At 34.4% G+C, this 7,500-nt stretch overlaps 6 non-coding genes across 6 annotated transcripts; all 6 read right to left on the bottom strand.

The window, feature by feature from the left end:
• Positions 1–236: 236 nt before the first annotated feature.
• TRNAR-UCG (transfer RNA arginine (anticodon UCG)) lies at positions 237–309 on the bottom strand. Its single transcript has one exon. It is a non-coding gene; the product is annotated as a tRNA-Arg (tRNA).
• Positions 310–1,398: 1,089 nt separating this feature from the next.
• TRNAR-UCG (transfer RNA arginine (anticodon UCG)) lies at positions 1,399–1,471 on the bottom strand. The gene has a single exon. It is a non-coding gene; the product is annotated as a tRNA-Arg (tRNA).
• A 1,089-nt stretch (positions 1,472–2,560) lies between these two features.
• On the bottom strand, positions 2,561–2,633 carry TRNAR-UCG (transfer RNA arginine (anticodon UCG)). The gene has a single exon. It is a non-coding gene; the product is annotated as a tRNA-Arg (tRNA).
• Positions 2,634–3,722: 1,089 nt separating this feature from the next.
• TRNAR-UCG (transfer RNA arginine (anticodon UCG)) lies at positions 3,723–3,795 on the bottom strand. Its single transcript has one exon. It is a non-coding gene; the product is annotated as a tRNA-Arg (tRNA).
• Positions 3,796–4,884: 1,089 nt separating this feature from the next.
• Positions 4,885–4,957, bottom strand: TRNAR-UCG (transfer RNA arginine (anticodon UCG)). The gene has a single exon. It is a non-coding gene; the product is annotated as a tRNA-Arg (tRNA).
• A 2,251-nt stretch (positions 4,958–7,208) lies between these two features.
• TRNAR-UCG (transfer RNA arginine (anticodon UCG)) lies at positions 7,209–7,281 on the bottom strand. Its single transcript has one exon. It is a non-coding gene; the product is annotated as a tRNA-Arg (tRNA).
• Between the last annotated feature and the right edge of the window lie 219 nt (positions 7,282–7,500).

Genomic DNA, 7,500 nt, shown 5'->3' with positions numbered 1-7,500 from the left:
ACCAGTTTTTCATAGGATTATGTTTGTGCAAAATAATGTATAAAGGGAAAAACAGAAAGCATTAGATAACTCAACATATTGTGCCAATATGCATGTAGACTTTTCAAAGACTTGAGTATGTTCATTGAAATTTTGGTCGAAATCAAGTTTTGAAATGTAAATGTTTTGCAACACTCTCATGGAGTCAATTAAAACAGAGTTTGGTAAGTTTAAGTTCATGAGGAAAGAAATGTTCCCGACCACGAAGGGACTTGAACCCTCAATCTTCTGATCCGAAGTCAGATGCCTTATCCATTAGGCCACGCGGTCTTCCCCAGGTGTTTTAGAGATATTTGGAAAGAGTGTCAAAAGCACACTTCAAGTAAAAAGCTTACAATTTAGCAGTCTTTTTTTGAGGAACGTTTTCTAGCAGAGTTGCATTTAGATGAAGGAAATAGATTCTTCCACAATCTATCACACATACCTTTGGAAAGTGTACCAGAAGCACTATCCAAGTGAAGTGCTAACAACTTAGCAGTCTTTTCTTAAGGAATATTTTGTAACGAGTTGCTTTTAGATGAAGCAAAAAGATTCAAGATTTAATTTCTTTGATTGATTATGGGAGAACAATATATTGTTCAGCTTTAAGAAATGCCAAAACCTAGATTTGTTACAAGCTTTCACTTAACTGGGTAATAGTTTTACATTCTGTTAAGCAAGCTATAAAATCTACTGAGTGGTTTAGGGCTCTAAGTTTAATGGCAATTCTTCCTGAACATTGGTGATCGGATGTCCTTGTTTTTTCCTGAACTTGAATGTTTTGTTTTCCATCTTGGATGCATGAAACAATATTTTATGGCCTCCATTTGGAGACTTATATTCATGACCCATTTTTGATCATTTTTTCTAGGGCTCGATGGAAAATACTGTACTCCTCAAAGGATAAATGTGACTATTATAATTAATTGATTCTAAGAATTGCACATGACAATTATTCCGAGCTTAGCTCTGCCATAATGTAAAAACCTTGAGTTATGTTGATTTTAAGCCATATGCAGCACACACTAACGTCAGCTATTCAATAAGTTATGAGAGAATATTTTTTTAATCAAAGGAGGATGACTTTTGCTGACCACGAATGAACTAAAATCCTATGACTTGTTTTCAGAAATTATACATCTTGACCAGTTTTTCATAGGATTATGTTTGTGCAAAATAATGTATAAAGGGAAAAACAGAAAGCATTAGATAACTCAACATATTGTGCCAATATGCATGTAGACTTTTCAAAGACTTGAGTATGTTCATTGAAATTTTGGTTGAAATCAAGTTTTGAAATGTAAATGTTTTGCAACACTCTCATGGAGTCAATTAAAACAGAGTTTGGTAAGTTTAAGTTCATGAGGAAAGAAATGTTCCCGACCACGAAGGGACTTGAACCCTCAATCTTCTGATCCGAAGTCAGATGCCTTATCCATTAGGCCACGCGGTCTTCCCCAGGTGTTTTAGAGATATTTGGAAAGAGTGCCAAAAGCACACTTCAAGTAAAAAGCTTACAATTTAGCAGTCTTTTTTTGAGGAACGTTTTCTAGCAGAGTTGCATTTAGATGAAGGAAATAGATTCTTCCACAATCTATCACACATACCTTTGGAAAGTGTACCAGAAGCACTATCCAAGTGAAGTGCTAACAACTTAGCAGTCTTTTCTTAAGGAATATTTTGTAACGAGTTGCTTTTAGATGAAGCAAAAAGATTCAAGATTTAATTTCTTTGATTGATTATGGGAGAACAATATATTGTTCAGCTTTAAGAAATGCCAAAACCTAGATTTGTTACAAGCTTTCACTTAACTGGGTAATAGTTTTACATTCTGTTAAGCAAGCTATAAAATCTACTGAGTGGTTTAGGGCTCTAAGTTTAATGGCAATTCTTCCTGAACATTGGTGATCGGATGTCCTTGTTTTTTCCTGAACTTGAATGTTTTGTTTTCCATCTTGGATGCATGAAACAATATTTTATGGCCTCCATTTGGAGACTTATATTCATGACCCATTTTTGATCATTTTTTCTAGGGCTCGATGGAAAATACTGTACTCCTCAAAGGATAAATGTGACTATTATAATTAATTGATTCTAAGAATTGCACATGACAATTATTCCGAGCTTAGCTCTGCCATAATGTAAAAACCTTGAGTTATGTTGATTTTAAGCCATATGCAGCACACACTAACGTCAGCTATTCAATAAGTTATGAGAGAATATTTTTTTAATCAAAGGAGGATGACTTTTGCTGACCACGAATGAACTAAAATCCTATGACTTGTTTTCAGAAATTATACATCTTGACCAGTTTTTCATAGGATTATGTTTGTGCAAAATAATGTATAAAGGGAAAAACAGAAAGCATTAGATAACTCAACATATTGTGCCAATATGCATGTAGACTTTTCAAAGACTTGAGTATGTTCATTGAAATTTTGGTTGAAATCAAGTTTTGAAATGTAAATGTTTTGCAACACTCTCATGGAGTCAATTAAAACAGAGTTTGGTAAGTTTAAGTTCATGAGGAAAGAAATGTTCCCGACCACGAAGGGACTTGAACCCTCAATCTTCTGATCCGAAGTCAGATGCCTTATCCATTAGGCCACGCGGTCTTCCCCAGGTGTTTTAGAGATATTTGGAAAGAGTGCCAAAAGCACACTTCAAGTAAAAAGCTTACAATTTAGCAGTCTTTTTTTGAGGAACGTTTTCTAGCAGAGTTGCATTTAGATGAAGGAAATAGATTCTTCCACAATCTATCACACATACCTTTGGAAAGTGTACCAGAAGCACTATCCAAGTGAAGTGCTAACAACTTAGCAGTCTTTTCTTAAGGAATATTTTGTAACGAGTTGCTTTTAGATGAAGCAAAAAGATTCAAGATTTAATTTCTTTGATTGATTATGGGAGAACAATATATTGTTCAGCTTTAAGAAATGCCAAAACCTAGATTTGTTACAAGCTTTCACTTAACTGGGTAATAGTTTTACATTCTGTTAAGCAAGCTATAAAATCTACTGAGTGGTTTAGGGCTCTAAGTTTAATGGCAATTCTTCCTGAACATTGGTGATCGGATGTCCTTGTTTTTTCCTGAACTTGAATGTTTTGTTTTCCATCTTGGATGCATGAAACAATATTTTATGGCCTCCATTTGGAGACTTATATTCATGACCCATTTTTGATCATTTTTTCTAGGGCTCGATGGAAAATACTGTACTCCTCAAAGGATAAATGTGACTATTATAATTAATTGATTCTAAGAATTGCACATGACAATTATTCCGAGCTTAGCTCTGCCATAATGTAAAAACCTTGAGTTATGTTGATTTTAAGCCATATGCAGCACACACTAACGTCAGCTATTCAATAAGTTATGAGAGAATATTTTTTTAATCAAAGGAGGATGACTTTTGCTGACCACGAATGAACTAAAATCCTATGACTTGTTTTCAGAAATTATACATCTTGACCAGTTTTTCATAGGATTATGTTTGTGCAAAATAATGTATAAAGGGAAAAACAGAAAGCATTAGATAACTCAACATATTGTGCCAATATGCATGTAGACTTTTCAAAGACTTGAGTATGTTCATTGAAATTTTGGTTGAAATCAAGTTTTGAAATGTAAATGTTTTGCAACACTCTCATGGAGTCAATTAAAACAGAGTTTGGTAAGTTTAAGTTCATGAGGAAAGAAATGTTCCCGACCACGAAGGGACTTGAACCCTCAATCTTCTGATCCGAAGTCAGATGCCTTATCCATTAGGCCACGCGGTGTTCCCCAGGTGTTTTAGAGATATTTGGAAAGAGTGCCAAAAGCACACTTCAAGTAAAAAGCTTACAATTTAGCAGTCTTTTTTTGAGGAACGTTTTCTAGCAGAGTTGCATTTAGATGAAGGAAATAGATTCTTCCACAATCTATCACACATACCTTTGGAAAGTGTACCAGAAGCACTATCCAAGTGAAGTGCTAACAACTTAGCAGTCTTTTCTTAAGGAATATTTTGTAACGAGTTGCTTTTAGATGAAGCAAAAAGATTCAAGATTTAATTTCTTTGATTGATTATGGGAGAACAATATATTGTTCAGCTTTAAGAAATGCCAAAACCTAGATTTGTTACAAGCTTTCACTTAACTGGGTAATAGTTTTACATTCTGTTAAGCAAGCTATAAAATCTACTGAGTGGTTTAGGGCTCTAAGTTTAATGGCAATTCTTCCTGAACATTGGTGATCGGATGTCCTTGTTTTTTCCTGAACTTGAATGTTTTGTTTTCCATCTTGGATGCATGAAACAATATTTTATGGCCTCCATTTGGAGACTTATATTCATGACCCATTTTTGATCATTTTTTCTAGGGCTCGATGGAAAATACTGTACTCCTCAAAGGATAAATGTGACTATTATAATTAATTGATTCTAAGAATTGCACATGACAATTATTCCGAGCTTAGCTCTGCCATAATGTAAAAACCTTGAGTTATGTTGATTTTAAGCCATATGCAGCACACACTAACGTCAGCTATTCAATAAGTTATGAGAGAATATTTTTTTAATCAAAGGAGGATGACTTTTGCTGACCACGAATGAACTAAAATCCTATGACTTGTTTTCAGAAATTATACATCTTGACCAGTTTTTCATAGGATTATGTTTGTGCAAAATAATGTATAAAGGGAAAAACAGAAAGCATTAGATAACTCAACATATTGTGCCAATATGCATGTAGACTTTTCAAAGACTTGAGTATGTTCATTGAAATTTTGGTTGAAATCAAGTTTTGAAATGTAAATGTTTTGCAACACTCTCATGGAGTCAATTAAAACAGAGTTTGGTAAGTTTAAGTTCATGAGGAAAGAAATGTTCCCGACCACGAAGGGACTTGAACCCTCAATCTTCTGATCCGAAGTCAGATGCCTTATCCATTAGGCCACGCGGTCTTCCCCAGGTGTTTTAGAGATATTTGGAAAGAGTGCCAAAAGCACACTTCAAGTAAAAAGCTTACAATTTAGCAGTCTTTTTTTGAGGAACGTTTTCTAGCAGAGTTGCATTTAGATGAAGGAAATAGATTCTTCCACAATCTATCACACATACCTTTGGAAAGTGTACCAGAAGCACTATCCAAGTGAAGTGCTAACAACTTAGCAGTCTTTTCTTAAGGAATATTTTGTAACGAGTTGCTTTTAGATGAAGCAAAAAGATTCAAGATTTAATTTCTTTGATTGATTATGGGAGAACAATATATTGTTCAGCTTTAAGAAATGCCAAAACCTAGATTTGTTACAAGCTTTCACTTAACTGGGTAATAGTTTTACATTCTGTTAAGCAAGCTATAAAATCTACTGAGTGGTTTAGGGCTCTAAGTTTAATGGCAATTCTTCCTGAACATTGGTGATCGGATGTCCTTGTTTTTTCCTGAACTTGAATGTTTTGTTTTCCATCTTGGATGCATGAAACAATATTTTATGGCCTCCATTTGGAGACTTATATTCATGACCCATTTTTGATCATTTTTTCTAGGGCTCGATGGAAAATACTGTACTCCTCAAAGGATAAATGTGACTATTATAATTAATTGATTCTAAGAATTGCACATGACAATTATTCCGAGCTTAGCTCTGCCATAATGTAAAAACCTTGAGTTATGTTGATTTTAAGCCATATGCAGCACACACTAACGTCAGCTATTCAATAAGTTATGAGAGAATATTTTTTTAATCAAAGGAGGATGACTTTTGCTGACCACGAATGAACTAAAATCCTATGACTTGTTTTCAGAAATTATACATCTTGACCAGTTTTTCATAGGATTATGTTTGTGCAAAATAATGTATAAAGGGAAAAACAGAAAGCATTAGATAACTCAACATATTGTGCCAATATGCATGTAGACTTTTCAAAGACTTGAGTATGTTCATTGAAATTTTGGTTGAAATCAAGTTTTGAAATGTAAATGTTTTGCAACACTCTCATGGAGTCAATTAAAACAGAGTTTGGTAAGTTTAAGTTCATGAGGAAAGAAATGTTCCCGACCACGAAGGGACTTGAACCCTCAATCTTCTGATCTGAAGTCAGATGCCTTATCCATTAGGCCACGCGGTCTTCCCCAGGTGTTCTAGAGATATTTGGAAAGAGTGCCAAAAGCACACTTCAAGTAAAAAGCTTACAATTTAGCAGTCTTTTTTTGAGGAACGTTTTCTAGCAGAGTTGCATTTAGATGAAGGAAATAGATTCTTCCACAATCTATCACACATACCTTTGGAAAGTGTACCAGAAGCACTATCCAAGTGAAGTGCTAACAACTTAGCAGTCTTTTCTTAAGGAATATTTTGTAACGAGTTGCTTTTAGATGAAGCAAAAAGATTCAAGATTTAATTTCTTTGATTGATTATGGGAGAACAATATATTGTTCAGCTTTAAGAAATGCCAAAACCTAGATTTGTTACAAGCTTTCACTTAACTGGGTAATAGTTTTACATTCTGTTAAGCAAGCTATAAAATCTACTGAGTGGTTTAGGGCTCTAAGTTTAATGGCAATTCTTCCTGAACATTGGTGATCGGATGTCCTTGTTTTTTCCTGAACTTGAATGTTTTGTTTTCCATCTTGGATGCATGAAACAATATTTTATGGCCTCCATTTGGAGACTTATATTCATGACCCATTTTTGATCATTTTTTCTAGGGCTCGATGGAAAATACTGTACTCCTCAAAGGATAAATGTGACTATTATAATTAATTGATTCTAAGAATTGCACATGACAATTATTCCGAGCTTAGCTCTGCCATAATGTAAAAATCTTGAGTTATGTTGATTTTAAGCCATATGCAGCACACACTAACGTCAGCTATTCAATAAGTTATGAGAGAATATTTTTTTAATCAAAGGAGGATGACTTTTGCTGACCACGAATGAACTAAAATCCTATGACTTGTTTTCAGAAATTATACATCTTGACCAGTTTTTCATAGGATTATGTGTGTGCAAAATAATGTATAAAGGGAAAAACAGAAAGCATTAGATAACTCAACATATTGTGCCAATATGCATGTAGACTTTTCAAAGACTTGAGTATGTTCATTGAAATTTTGGTCGAAATCAAGTTTTGAAATGTAAATGTTTTGCAACACTCTCATGGAGTCAATTAAAACAGAGTTTGGTAAGTTTAAGTTCATGAGGAAAGAAATGTTCCCGACCACGAAGGGACTTGAACCCTCAATCTTCTGATCCGAAGTCAGATGCCTTATCCATTAGGCCACGCGGTCTTCCCCAGGTGTTTTAGAGATATTTGGAAAGAGTGCCAAAAGCACACTTCAAGTAAAAAGCTTACAATTTAGCAGTCTTTTTTTGAGGAACGTTTTCTAGCAGAGTTGCACTTAGATGAAGGAAATAGATTCTTCCACAATCTATCACACATACCTTTGGAAAGTGTACCAGAAGCACTATCCAAGTGAAGTGCTAACAACTTAGCAGTCTTTTCTTAA

The sequence above is a fragment of the Mixophyes fleayi genome, chromosome 9, assembly GCF_038048845.1.
Source record: "Mixophyes fleayi isolate aMixFle1 chromosome 9, aMixFle1.hap1, whole genome shotgun sequence".
NCBI classification, from domain to species: domain Eukaryota; kingdom Metazoa; phylum Chordata; class Amphibia; order Anura; family Limnodynastidae; genus Mixophyes; species Mixophyes fleayi.
This window is presented reverse-complemented; position numbering and strand designations above follow the sequence as displayed.